The sequence below is a fragment of the Choloepus didactylus genome, chromosome 6 (genome assembly GCF_015220235.1).
Source record: "Choloepus didactylus isolate mChoDid1 chromosome 6, mChoDid1.pri, whole genome shotgun sequence".
In the NCBI taxonomy this organism is placed as follows: domain Eukaryota; kingdom Metazoa; phylum Chordata; class Mammalia; order Pilosa; family Megalonychidae; genus Choloepus; species Choloepus didactylus.
In genome coordinates this window covers 118,135,691-118,150,584 of record NC_051312.1, presented here as the reverse complement: position 1 = coordinate 118,150,584, position 14,894 = coordinate 118,135,691, and the positions used below count along the sequence as shown (strand labels likewise).

The 14,894-nt window shown below is 35.2% G+C and overlaps 1 long non-coding RNA gene across 1 annotated transcript in view; it reads left to right on the top strand.

Annotated features, from left to right (window-relative positions):
- Positions 1-14,894, top strand: part of LOC119538337 — a 23,043-nt gene extending 8,149 nt beyond the window's left edge. Inside the window, exons 2-3 of the long non-coding RNA XR_005217547.1 lie at positions 7,579-7,725; positions 14,310-14,894. This is a non-coding gene — a long non-coding RNA (uncharacterized LOC119538337). The remainder of the gene's footprint in view (positions 1-7,578; positions 7,726-14,309) is intronic.

Here is a 14,894-nt window from a genome sequence, read left to right as displayed (position 1 = left end):
GTGTCTTGAGGTCCCTAAATGATAAGGAGGGAACATATTTGCAGAGTTGTGTGGGGTTTTTATGCAGGATTTTGTCAGAAGACAATGGTGCTGCATGTTTTTCTTTGAATGCAAATGTACATTGCTAAGATTTTTTTTTAAGACAGCATGTGCTTTGAAAAGAGGAAATTGCATTTTTAAGCGTTTAAAATCTTATGAGTGAGAATTATAAGAAATCTTACTTATTCTCACCTCTGTAGAAGAAATAAAAGTTATTTCTCATGAAAAAATGGACAGAACATCTAGGCAGATGATCAGTAAGGAAACAGAAGAATTGAATGATACTCTAAATCAACTAGACCTAACAGACATATATATAGAGCACTTCACTCAACAACAACAGAATGCACATTCTTCTGGAGTGCACATGGATCATTCTCCAGGATTGACCATTTCTTAGGTCACAAAACAAGTCTCAATACATTTGTAAATATTGAAATCATTCAGTGTATCTACTCTGACAACAATGGATTAAAGCTAGAAATGGAAACTTCACAAATTTGTGGAAATTAAACAACATAAACAGCCAATGGATTAAAGAGGAAATCACAAGGGAAATTAGGAAATATCTTGAGGTGAATGTCCATGAAAATACAACATACCAAAACTTATGGGCTGCAACAAAGGAGTTGAGAGGGAAAGAAGAAAGACTTCAAATCAGAGGCATAACTTTAAAACTGGAAGAACTAGAAAAAAAGAGCAAACTAAACCCAAAGCAAACACAAAGAAGGAAATAACAAAGATTAGAGTGGAGATAAATGAAATAGAGATCAAAAAACCAAAAGAGCGAATCAACAATACCAAAAATTGGCTCTTTGAAAAGGTCAATAAAATTAGCAAAGCTTTAGCAACCCTGACAAAGAAAAAGAGAGGACACAAATAACTAAAATCAGAAATGGAAAGGGGAACATTACTACCAACCCACTGAAATAAAAAGAACTATAAGAGGGATACTATGAACAACTATATACGAATAAATTAGAAAACCTAGATGAAATAGAAAAATTCTTAGAAACACACAAACTATCTATACTGACTGTGCCAGTTTCTATGTATTATGTCCCCCCAAATGCCATTATCTTTGATGTAATCTTGTGTGTGCAGATGTTATCAGTGTTAATTAGATTGTAATTTTTTGAGTGTTTCCATGGAGATGGGACCCACCCAACTGTGGGTGATGACTCTGATGAGATGATTTCTATGGAGGGGTGGCCCTGCCCATTCAGTGTGGGCCATGATTACTGGAGCAGTATATAAGCTGAGACAGAAGGAGAGAGCTTGCTAGAGCTAAGAGGGACATTTTGAAGAAAGCACAGGAGCTGCAGATGAGACATTTTGAAGATGGCCATTGAAAGCAGACTCTAGCTCCAGAGGAGCTAAGAGAGGACAAATACCCCAAGTGTAACTACGAGTGACATTTTTGAGGAACTGCAGCCTAGAGAGGAACGTCCTGGGAGAAAGCCATTTTGAAACCAGAACTTTGGAACAGACGCCAGCCGCATGTCTTCCCAGCTAACAGAGGTTTTCCGGACACCACTGGCCATCCTCCAGTGAGGGTACCTGATTGCTGATGTGTTACTTTGGACAATTTATGGCCTTAAGACTGTAACTGTGTAACCAAATAAACCCCCTTTTATAAAAGCCAATCCGTCTCTGGTGTTTTGCATTCCAGCAGCATTAGCAAACTAGAACACTGAAACACTGACTCAAGAAGAAATAGAAGATCTCAGCAAATCAGTAAGTAGCAAAGAGATTGAATCGGTAATCAACAACCTCCAAACAAAGAAAAGCCCAGCAACAGGCGGCTTCCCAGGGGAATTTTACCAAACATTCGAAGACTTAACACCAATCCAAGTCAAACTCATCCAAAAAATTAAAGAGGACAGGATGTTCCCTAATTCATTCTATGAGGTCAACGTCACCCTTATGCCATAGCCAGATAAAGATACTACCAGAGAAGAAAATACAGACCAATATCCCTTATGAATATAGATGCAAATATCCTCAACAAAATATAGCAAACCTAATCCAACAGCACATTAAAAGAATTATACACTATGATCAAGTGGGATTTATCCCTAGTATGCAAAGGTAGTTCAACATAAGAAAGTCAATTAATGTAATATAGCACATTAACAAAATGAAGGGGAAAAAAACCACATCGTTACCTTAATCAATCCAGAAAAGGCATTTGACAAAATCCAACACCCCTTCTTGATAAAAACACTTAGAAAGATAGGAGTAGAAGGAAACTTCCTCAACCTGATAAAGGGCATATATGAAAAACCCACAGCTAACATCTTACTTGAAGGTGACAAACTGAAAGCTTTCCCTCCAAATCAGGAACAAAACAAGGCTACCCACTGTCACCACTGTTATTCAATATTGTACTGGAAGTTCTTGCTAGAACAATTTGGCAAGGAAAAGAAATAAAAGGCAACCAAATTGGAAAGAAAGAAGTAAAACTTTCCCTCTGTGCAGATGACATGATCCCATATTCAGAAAATCCTGAATAATCCATCACAAAGCTCCTAGAGCTAACAAATGACTTCAGCAAATTGGCAGGATACAAGATCAGCACCCCCAAATCATCAGTGTTTCTATACACAAGCAATGAACAATCAGAAGAAGTCAAGAAAAAATTACATTTACAATAGCAACTAAAAGCACCAAATATCGAGGAATAAATTTAACGAGGATGTAAAGAACTTTTATACAGAAATATTGCTAAAAGAAATCAAAGACCTAAATAAATGGAAGGACATTCCATGTTAATGTATCGGAAGACTAAATATTGTTAAGACGCCAATTCTACCCAAAGCAATTTACTGATTTAATGCAATCCCAATAAAATTTCCAACAACCTTCCTTGCAGAAATGGAAAAGCCAATAATCAAATTGATGTGGAAGGGTAAGGGGCCCCAAGTAGCCAAAGCCATTTTGAAAAATAATAATGAAGTTGAAGGACTCACACTTCTGGATCTTAAAACTTATTTCAAAGCCACAGTAATGAAAACAGCATGGTACTGGCACAAGGACAGACATATAGACCAATGAATCAAATTGAGAGCCCAAAAAATCAACCTTCATTTATGGGCAACTGATTTTTAACAATGAGGCAAAGACAATTGGGAAATAATAGTCCCTTTAACAAATGGTGCTGGGAAAACTAGATATCCATTTGTGAAATAATGAAGGAGGAACCCTATTTCGCACCTTATTCAAAAATCAACTCAAAATAGATAAAAAAAAAACACCTAAATATAAGAGCCAGAACTATCAAACTTCTAGAAGAAAACATAGGGAAGCATCTTCAGGACCTTGTGTTAGGCAATGGTTTCTTATTCTTTACACTCAAAGCACAAGCAACAAAGGAAAAAAAATAGGTAAATGGGATCCCATCAAAAGTAAAACTTTCATACCTCAAAGAACTTTATCATGAAAGTAAAACAACCTACACAGTCAGAGAAAATATTTGGAAACCACATATCCAATAAAGGCTTACAATCCAGAAAATATAAAGAAATTCTTAAACTTAACAAAAAGACAAATAACCCAATTTAAAAATGGGTAAAAGATTTGAATAGACATCTCTCCAAAGAAGATATATAAATGGCCCAAAAGCACATGAAAACATGCTCAACATCATTAACCATTAGGGAAATGCATATCAAAACCACAATGAGATACTATTTCACACCCACTAGAAAGGCTACTATTAATAAAACAGCAAATTAAAGTGTTAGAAAGGATGCAGAAAAATAGGAATGCTCATTTACTGGTGGTGAAAAGGTAAAATGGTACAGCCACTGAAGTTTGGCAGTTCCTCAGAAAATTAAGTAGAACTACCATATGACCCAGGAATCCTTCTTCTATGTATATAAATCTGTTCTAGTTTGCTAATGCTGCCAGATTGCAAAACACCAGAAATGGATTGCCTTTTATAAAAGGGTGTTTATTTGATTACTCAGTTACAGTGTTAAGGCCATAAAGTGTCCAACGTAATGCATCAACAATCGGGTACCTTCACTGGAGGATGGTCAATGGCATCCAGAAAACCTCTGTTGGCTGGGAAGGCACGTGGCTGGCATCTGCTTGCTCCCAGGTTGCATTTCAAAATGGATTTCTCCCAGAACATTCCTCTCTAGGCCACAGCTCCTCTTCAAAATGTCACTCTCAGTTGCTCTTGGGGCATTTGTCCTCTCTTAGCTTCTCCAGAGCAAGACTCTGCTTTCAACGGCTGTCTTCAAACTGTCTCTCATCTGCATGTCCTCTCTCAGCCCCCGTGGGTTCTTCAAAGTGTCCCTCTTGGCTGTAGCAAGCTCGCTCCTTCTGTCTGAACTTATATAGTGCTCTAGTAAGCTAATCAAGGCCCACGCTGAATGAGTGGGGCCATACCTCCATGGAAATTATCAGAGTTTATCACCTACAGTTGGGTGGGTCCCATCTCCATGGAAACACTCAAAGAATTACAATCTAATCAACATTAATATGTCTGCCCACACAAGACTGCATCAAAGATAATGGCATTTTGGGGGACATAATATATTCAAACCCGTACAACCTCCAAAAATGAAAGCAGAGATTTGAACAGACATTTGCATACTGACATTCGTAGCAGCATTATTCACAATTGCCAAAAGATAGAAGCAACCTAAGTGTCCATTAACCAATGATTTGGATAAACAAAATGTGGTGTGTACATACAATGGAATATTATTCAGCTATTAAAAAGAATTTCTGATTCATATGACAACATGGATGAACCTTGAAGATATCATGATGAGTGAAATAAACCAGACACAAAAGGACAAATATTGTATGATCTCACTGATTTGAAATAATTAGAATAAGCACACTCATAGAGTTAGATATTAGAATATAGGTTACCTGGTGTGCCAGTTTAGACGTATTGTGTTCCCCCAAACACCATTATCTTTGATGCAGTCTTGTGGGGGCAGACATATTAGTGTTGATTAGATTGGAATCCTTTGATTTAGTGTTTCCATGGAGATGTGACTCAATCATCTGTGAGTGAAATGTTTCATTGGATAATTTCCATGGAGGTGTTACCCTGCCCATTCAGAGTGGGTCTTTATTGGATCACTGGAGTACTGTAAAAAGAGCCATACAGGTCCAGATACAGAGTGACTGAGAGTGACATTTTGAAGAGAGCTGCAGCTAAGAGAGGACAAAACACCCCAACAGCAACACTTTGGAGAACGTCATTTTGAAATGCAACCTAGGAGCAAGTAGATACCAGCCATGTGCCTTCCCAGCTAACAGAAATTTTCTGGGTGACAATGGCCTTTCTCCAGTGAAGGTACCCGATTGCTGATGCCTTATCTTGGACACTTTATGGCCTTAAGACTATAACTTTGTAACCAAATAAACCCTCTTTATAAAAGCCAATCCATTTCTGGTGTTTTGCAAAAGGGCAGCATTAGCAAACCAGAACACCTGGGGATGGGACAGGGTTAAGGAATAGGGAGTTAAAGCTTAAAATGTACATTTGGAATGATGGAAATGTGTTGGTAATGGATGGTGATGATGGTAGCACAACATTATAAACATAATTAACAGCACTGAAATATATTTCTGAATGTAGTTAAAAGCAGAAATGTTAGGTTGCATCTATGGTAATAGAATAAAATTTTTTTTTTAAATCCACGAAACTGCATTGCATACACAGTGAACCCTAAGTTAAACCATGAACTATAGTTAATAGTGCATTTATAAAAACGTGCTTCCATCAATTGTACCAAACGTACCACATCAATACAAGTTGTTAATATTAATTCTCATATATGAGAATCCTGTGTGTTTTACATGATTGTTCTGTAAACCCACAATTTCTCTAATAAAAATTTTATTAAAAAAAAAAAAAGACACCAGGTGCCTGATAGAAGGAAATTAAAATTCTCTCTGGAGGAATGCACCCTCAAACTAGGTTGCAAAAACACATTGACAGAGCCCCAATGAATATGAAATTACACACAAAAGTCACAAAACATTAGAATCATCAACTTTAAAAGATAAGAGAAGTACATTTTATACATTTAAAGAAATAAAAGCGTGGAATGGAAACATGAGTAAGGAATAAGCATTTATTAAAAATGAGCAGGCAGCTTTGTATAAGAACCAAATAGAACTTCTAGATTTTTTTTTTTAAATGGTGTTAAAACCTTAATGAAATAAGTAAACTTCAGGTGAAGAGAAAATTAGTTAACTGGATAGGAGACCTGCAGAAATTACTAGACGGAGCATAGCAAGATGAAGAAACAAAAAAATGAAAAAAAGTTTGAGAGACGTTGGAGGACAGTTCCTACATATGTCTAATTTGAATTCCAGAAAGAAATATAAAGAGAATGGGGAAAAGCCAATAAAAAGCAGTGGATGAGACCTTCCCAGAAATGTTGAAAGCTACCTTGCCTCAGATTCAGTAATTTAAGGTGACAATTGCTTCATTAGGCCACAATCAAACCAGAATTACCAATGAGTAATGAAGAACAGGTTACCTCTTAGACATATTTGAAAAGTCATTTACAACTACCAATAAGGAGAATTTTTATTTCTCCGGATGTATATTATGAAAATGAATGTGAATGTCAGATTTGGAGCTATTCTTACTGATACTGATAAAATCAGTTTATATAGAACATCTCAATATTTTTTACTCAATTGTGTTTTCTTCTAGCAGGTACCATGGTTTAAAACCTTATAATAACAAGAGACTATTCCTCTGGATGTTTGGTTAATGTGTCAAAAAATTATTTTTAAGTGTTTAGGAAGTTAAAGTTATTTGCCATTAATAAAGAACAGAAAATAGAAAAAAATCAAATTCTTATTTTTTCATTCCATATAAATTCCTTTTATTTTAGTCTACGGATCAAATTAGGAAAATAAAATTTAATCCATGGCAAAGGGCATTGCTAAAGAAAAAAAAAATTCTGACTCATGTACTGGTCTTGTCCAAAAGGATCTACAGAATGTTATGCAATAATTGAACAAGACTAATTAACTTTATGTTACCCTATTTTTTATATTTGAGAATTCAAGGAAAACAGTAATTAGGAAAGGAAAAACTTAGTAAATTTGCTTTTATGATAGATTGAAAGCCATTTTTTTTTCTTAAAATGGAAAGCATTAGTTTTTACCAATTAAAAGTAAAGTAGATTGACTTAGAAACTGGGAATATTGCAATAAGGGAATATTGAAAATAGCCCTCATTCTATATGATTACGAGTACTTCAGCTTTGGGCAGTCATTCTTGTTCTGATGTCTAAAACAATTCTGAATGTGACTGAGGTCGGTCATCCCAATAGGTAGGTTTTACTACAATGACTCAAAGTAAAATTACAACCTTCTAAGTAGTAAACCAAAGGTGATAAGACATTCATTAGTTACAGGAGCACCAACTATTCAGAAATCTGGTAGCAAACTCATTCTATTAAATGCATTCCACAAGAATTTTATTAGGAACATTGTCATAGATAACTTCTTGACTTTCCTTGCTGATAAATTTTCTTTCTTATACAGAGAAAATGATAAGACATGACCCTCATTATAAGCAACGTGGAAATAACAGAAACCTTGAGAGAAAAGAGCAACATTGTCTTCAACTTTTTTTCAATGAAACTTTTTTTTTCTCTGAGAAACAGAACCTGAGATGGAGATCACGTGCAGGTGGGTTGTGGAAGAGTCTCTCAGAGACATCACTTCTAAAGGAGTGAAAAAGGCAGGTACAAGTTGAATTATGATGGAAGTTTCACCAGAGGTCTTGGCAGGTCCTACAGAGAACTCTGAATGAAAATGGGATGGCACACCAAAGATGTCTGAAATTGAAGGGGCCACATTAAGCAGTTTTGGATGCAAGCTACTGCTAGGGAACCCATGAGCAAGGCAGATCCTTTCAGCTAAATATAATTTTTGGGGAGATTCTCAGCTGGGATTCATTAGCAGCCAACATTCCTAGTAGCTGAGGAAATAAGTTCTTCAGAGGCAAAGAGGGATCTGGCAGTGCAACACAGCATCCATGACAATGGCCAAGGAATAGAATACTTATTGTAGTCATACATCTACCCTAAATTTTGGGAAAGAACATTTCAGAAAGATTGGCAAAAAGATTGGAAAAAAAAAAAAAACAGAAACAATGGGGAACTCAGAGCTAGCAGAAGCAATCCTTTATTCATTCTTTCAACAAATACTTTAAATGAATTTGTTCTTTGTTGAACATTGTTCAAGATACTGCAGAAACAGTGAAGAATAATATACAGTCCCGACTAATGGCAAACTGAAGTTGGCTATTACCAGCTTGCAAAAGTCAATTGTCAGCATTTCTTCCCAACTCCTATTCAGTGATGTCACATTGGTAAATCGAAATGGGTCATTAGTGGGAATATTTACACCATGGAAATCGGATAATGCTAAAAAACAGGGCTTTCCCCCCTCCCCTCCCCCACCCCCTTACCTCCACTCCCCAAAGCCAGTTGTTAAACATTTACCAGCACAATACTGCCTCCAACTCTTAAGCTGACAATTCAATAGAACTGAAAAGATTTAAAACTGTGCACTCCAGCTCTGGCCCTTTGAAGTGGCTACACACACCCATGTACTACAGAAAATAAAGGTGAGTTCTAGACACTCTTGGGTTGTTTATGGTAAGAGCCTTAATCTTGTGCTGTCCAATGGAAATATAACAAGAGCCATGAATGTAATTTTAATTTTTCTAGTAGCCATATTTTAAAAAGGTAAAAAGAAACAAGTGAAATTTGTTGTCATAATACATAATACATTTTATTTAAATTGATATATCCAAAATATTATCAATCCAATATGTAATCCATATATAAATATTTTACAGTTTTTGTAGTACATTTTTTAAATCCATGCATATTTTATGTTTACAGCACATCTCAATTCAGATACTAAATTTTCGTTGAAAATATTTTATCTGTATTTAGAGTTCATAAAATTCAAAGTTGAAAAAGTAGATTCACACACCCAAAATGTTCCAAACATATTTAAAAGTTTTCCAAAAACTAAATTGAGCATGAAAAATTATTTTCTTTTAATATCTTCATCCACATTGACAAAACTTCTTCATGTTTTTTACAATCGATTTGACTTTGAAGCAAAAGTCTATCAATTTTAAAACTATGTCAAAGTTAAGTAAATTCTCTAACTTATGTCTATTCAGAGTTAAGGGGTGTTGCATAAATTGAAAAGCAACTCTAAATTTATCATTAGCAACGAAGTGTTCTTCAAATTTTTATAGCTTTTGCAACCAATTTACATAACAATGTTGATTACAATTAAAATCTTCTGCATGTTAATTCATGTTAGAAAAATGTATAATTCAATATCGCTGATTTGTATTACGAAACATTTATTTTAACATTAATTATCATACATCTGGAATAGATCACAAATAAGCTTTTCCTTTCCTTGGAGTGTCAAATTTTGCTTGTTCATATGCAGTGTGATATCAGTGAAAACACATAAATCATGCTGCCAGATTTTGTCTTCGGTTACTTTTCTGATTATTTGTCTTTGATCTTCAAAATCTTCTTGAACTGGAGTTAACAATAGAGTAAATCTTTGTAAAACCCTTTTACAACTCAACCAATAAGCACTGACAACACAAGATCACTACATTCAGTGTCTTTTACTTCTTTCAACATTTTCGTTAACGTGCTGATTCATAGCATTTGCATATACGTTCTGAACAATTTTAACAAATGTATCCGTAACAATTTCCACTGAGTCTGAGTGAGAAAGCTAAGCGCAAACATTTCCAATAGTGTCATATGGTGGGGCAAAGCAATACAGGAAACATCAGTTTCTTGTTTTAAAATTCCAATGAATCCAGATTCTGACCTAACACTGAAGCACCTCCATCATGAAAGAGGCTAATTTTTTCACATCTAGCTGAAATTCCTTGACAAATGCAAAATGTTCAACTATACTATGCCTGGAGTTTGGCTTTTTAGGTCACAAGCTAAAGAAAATTACGTGCAATTGTTCAAATTTTGAGTCAATTGTTCTTTGATATTCTTAGAAAGGGCTTGTATTCTATGGCCATTGTTGGGCAGTTAAATTAAAGATATTTTACTTTTGGTAAAATATCATTTTTACTCTTTTCCTAAAAATTTTCTATAGTATCTCTATATTGAAATAAAAATTTCTTCTACCATGCCTCCATCCAAAAATGGTTTTCTTTTCTGTGCTAGAATTCAAGCCATTTTATAGCTTTTGGCTAAAGTTATAAACTTAGATCCTGTTAAAAATAATTAGATAAAAATAATTAGATGTTTCATTCTGATTTCAGGTGACTAATTTCATTTATTCATACACTGTTTTTACTATTGAAAGGAAACATCAAATTCAGTATATATTTTCTGAAAATGTTTTTAACATTGTCTACTTTATTATTTTAAACAATTTTGTTTTACACCATTAAACAAACCCTTTAATTTTGCTCTGCCACAGCAAATTGTATTGCTATTCATTGTGAATTCCTCCAGTCGTTTTTTCTCTTTGCTGTTCTGACTGTAGTACTAGCTTCTACATCTCTGTTCAATTCTGCATCACTAGTATGACTTAGTTTTAAACTTACAATTTTGTCCTTACCTAATTTTTAAAATAGAATAATTTTATTTTGTTATTATTAAAATAAGTATTTCCATTTAATTACCAATTATGGTTTACATAGTCATCACTGTAACTTGTGCAGCCTACATAAGATATTCAAATAAATACTTTAAAATGTTATATTGGTGTGTAGGAAAAATCATTTAAACTGAATAATTTTGTTAGTACCAACTAGATCAGTGATGTGCTTACGTGTAATACTAGAAATGACACATGCTCAGCATGCATACTATAGTGTCACAATAGTATCTTACAACAGTTAAAGTGAAATGAATGGGAAAATATTTTCCTCTGCTTTAGTGTTTAAATTTAGATATAAATTAATTGAAATTAAACCAAAATTTGATTGGATGGATGGATGGATGGATGGATGGATGGATGGTCGGACAGATAGATGAATAGATGGATGTATGGATAGATAGGTGGATAGATAGAATGGCAACAGCAAGTGTGACAAATGTTAAAATTTGCATGGGGGGGTATGGTGGAATTCTCTGTATGGGTTTTGTATTGTTTTTGCAACAGTCCTGTAAGTTTGAAATTACTTCAAAATAAAAGGTTAAAAATTATAAACTGAAATTAAAACTTCAGCTTCTCAGTAGCACTAGCCACATTTCAAGTGCTTTATGGCTCACGTGGCTAGTGACACCACATTCAACACAACCACCTTAGATCATACTTGCTTGGTCCTGGCTTGCTTTTGAAGCCCAACTTTAATTTTCTAATTGTTTGCTAAGCAGTGGACCTTTTTTCCTTCCTAATGGACATTAGCCTGGATTCATCCTGTTGTCCCTCACTGCTCTCAACTAAGTCAGGCTTTCATGTTCTAGCTACAGCTTTTTGGTCCCATCATCTGTCAGCAGCTACTTGAGTAACCTGACTCCCTGTAAGGTGGGGTGCATCAGATGGGGCAAACAGTAAGAAGGAAATGGAGATAAAGATAAATGAGGAGGCTATAGAAAAAGCAAATAGTAACTCAATAATTCTTTTTTAATTATGATAGCATACATATATAATATAAAATTTAGCATTTAACCACTTCTAAGTGTACAATTCAGTGGCTACAATGTTGTGCTACCATCACTACCTACCATTAATAAAATCTTTTCATCATCCAGAACAGAACCACTTGACCCATTCAGCAAGCATTCCCCTTTCCCCCTCCCTCCGGCCCCTGGTAACCTCTAATGTACTTTCTATGAAATTGCTTATTCTAGATATTTCATGTAAGTGGAATATTACAATATTTGTCGTTTTGTGTACGTCTGGCTTATTTCACTTAGCATAATGTTTTCAAGATTTATCCATGTTGTAGTATGTATCAGAACTTCATTCCTTTTTATGGCTGTATAGTATTCTGTTGTATGAATATACCACAGTTTGTTTATCTATTCATCTGTTGATGGACACTTGGTTTGCTTTCACATTTTGGCCATTGTGAATAAAGCTGCTATGAACATTGGTGTACAAGTTCTATATGAATCCCTGCTTCCAGTTCTTGGGAGTTTAAATGATTCTTGTTTCTTGTCTTGGACAAATGACTTTTTAAAAAAAAAACAACAAAAACCAGCAGAAGATGTTACTTAACAATTGACATCAATTATTTTTCAAAATCACACAAAATATGGAAGAATTGAAGCATTCTGATTTTCAAAAGGGGGAAGAAGGGAGATTCTGCAGATAATTCAGATTAAAAAAAATTAATAATCGTCTTAAGCAAGATTCTAGTACGAATTAGCCAAAGGGCAGTGTGCTAGCTTTTAGAAAATGAAGTGGTGGTTGCGATGAGAAAGTTTGCAATCATAAGGAACAATCTGGACCCAACTAACCCCACTTCCTGTTTTGATAAGCTTACGTGACTTATGAGATGATGAATTCAGATGTCTGAATTTCATCAAAGCATTTGACAAAGCCTCTTACAATATCTTTGTGGCAAAATGGAGAGAAACTATTGTATGATAGTGTAAGTGGCATCAATTTGTACCTGGAAGTTTAATACAACTTGATACTTGTTAAACAGATTCTTTTCACCTGGCAGATTCTGACAATATCTTCGGAGAGAAGATGCTCAGGTCTGATTTCACATCTGTCCTTTGCAACATTTTCATGAATATAATTGATTGGATGAAAACACTGCTTATCATTTTTACAAATGGCAGAAATCTGAAATTGATAGTAAATTAGATAATACACTTAGAATTCAAGAAGATCTCAATGAGTGAGATTTGTGGCCTGAATTTATTTCACCCAGGCATAAAATAGCCTAAGGTTAGAATTACAGAGATGAGGCTTTGTAGTGAAACCTGATCATACCAGTCTGGGATGGAGTAAGAAGGGTGTGGGGAGTGGGCGGAGTCACAGGAAAATAGGTCATGGTAATAGCAATCTCGGTTACTATAATTACTGGAATTCCAGACCTCTGCCAATCCCTCGCCTGGACAGCACCCCGGGGAGGCTCCTGCATTAACCTGGCATTGCTTCCCTGTGGCCTCTGCTCCTGCTGGCGGGTGGCAGTTGTCGCTGGTGATACCACCCCTAGGTGCACAGTCCTAGCAGCTCCACTGTCCCACGGCTACCTTTCTGCACTGAGGCTGTGGGAAGGAATCTGCTCCCACGAGAGTTAGTAAGCGCTCCATCTTCTCTGTGCCATGCAGAATAGTGCTCTTCAAATTAAAAAAAAAAAAACAAAAACAAAAACAAAAAACTTTATTTTTTATTATTATTTTTTTATTTTGCTGAGGAACAGACTTCCACCCCAGAGGACAAAAACGGAAGTTGCAGGGATCTTTCTTTAACTTCCCGTCTGCTTTATCGGAGAGCCATAGGGCTCTTATTGCTGTTTACACTCACGGATCTAAAAACGTCCACAAGCTGACAGCTCACCAATTTATATCTCAGTCCTTATCTCTATCCTGAAGTACTTTTAGTACTTATTCACCAAGGCACAAAATAGCCTGACGATAGTATGCATCTTTTATTTGCTTAGTCTATGCCCCAATGGTAGTTATGTCCCATGAGAGCAAGGACTTTGTATCCCTGGAACATAGAAGTCAGTAAATATTTGTTAGGTAAATATGAAAGAAAACTTTAGTATGTAGAACTCCCTAATCACAAAAGTGTTCACAAATGAAAAGGACTTTCCCCCAAAGGCACTGAGTTTCCTGTGACTGAAGATATCTAATTGTCAGAGGTATTGGGTAATACATTCAACTACTAACCAGAAGCAGGGAGGTTTTATTTTTTATTTTTGCATGAAATGTGACTATTATTGTATTAGAGATACAAATGATCAAAGCAAAACCTGGAAGTGATGGTTCAAGTTCGTTGTTCTGTTTTGTTTAAAGTAAAAAATACATACATAATTTATAGCTTTGTGGAATTTTCACTTTTCTTTCCTGTTATTAATATAGCCATGAAGACTAAGAAACTCCAAAAAAGAAACTAAAATATTTTGAAGTCAATTCAGAGCACAATTTCATAAGCATGAAACCATGCATTGTAGTTTAGTTACTAAAGGTCAAGATATTTAGGGGAATTTTAAGTGTTTTTTTTTTTTTAATATTTTCACAAAATTTCATATTTTAAAATACCTACTTGAACTGTAATTGTCTTTGCAGCTAATTCCTTTGTATATAGCCTCCAGCTCAACATTACTCCAACAACATTTGGACAGAAATGCTGATGGGAGACTCCTGTGCTAAATCATATCTGTCTGACAAGAAGAATAGAAGATGTGACATTGTACAATTGGTAACAAAAAAAAGAAAACATGGTCCTAGTTAAGACTGGGAAATACTGAGAAGAATTCTGTTTCTTCCAATAGAATTTCCTGTATTCTGTTTTTCCTCAGGTCTCTGTCCTTGTGTTATGGTGAGAAAGTTTAGAACACCGTTATGAAGATTTTCTGTTTAAATGGTTCCGAATTGTGGGCATATTTAATTTGGTGTTTCCCTTGTCCTAAGGAGTAATGAAAATGTTCTTAAATTGATTATGGGGATGTATGCACAACTATGTGATGATACTGTGAGGCAGTGATTGTATACTTTGGATGGTTTGTGAGGTGTGTGAATATATCTCAATAAAATTGATTTTTAAAAAGCCCTCAGAATTTTTTATTGTGCTGAGAACTGGCTCCCAGACTATGGTAGTGCCATGAGCATGAGTGGATTTGAGTATGAGATCAATTTTGACTGCCTCTAGCT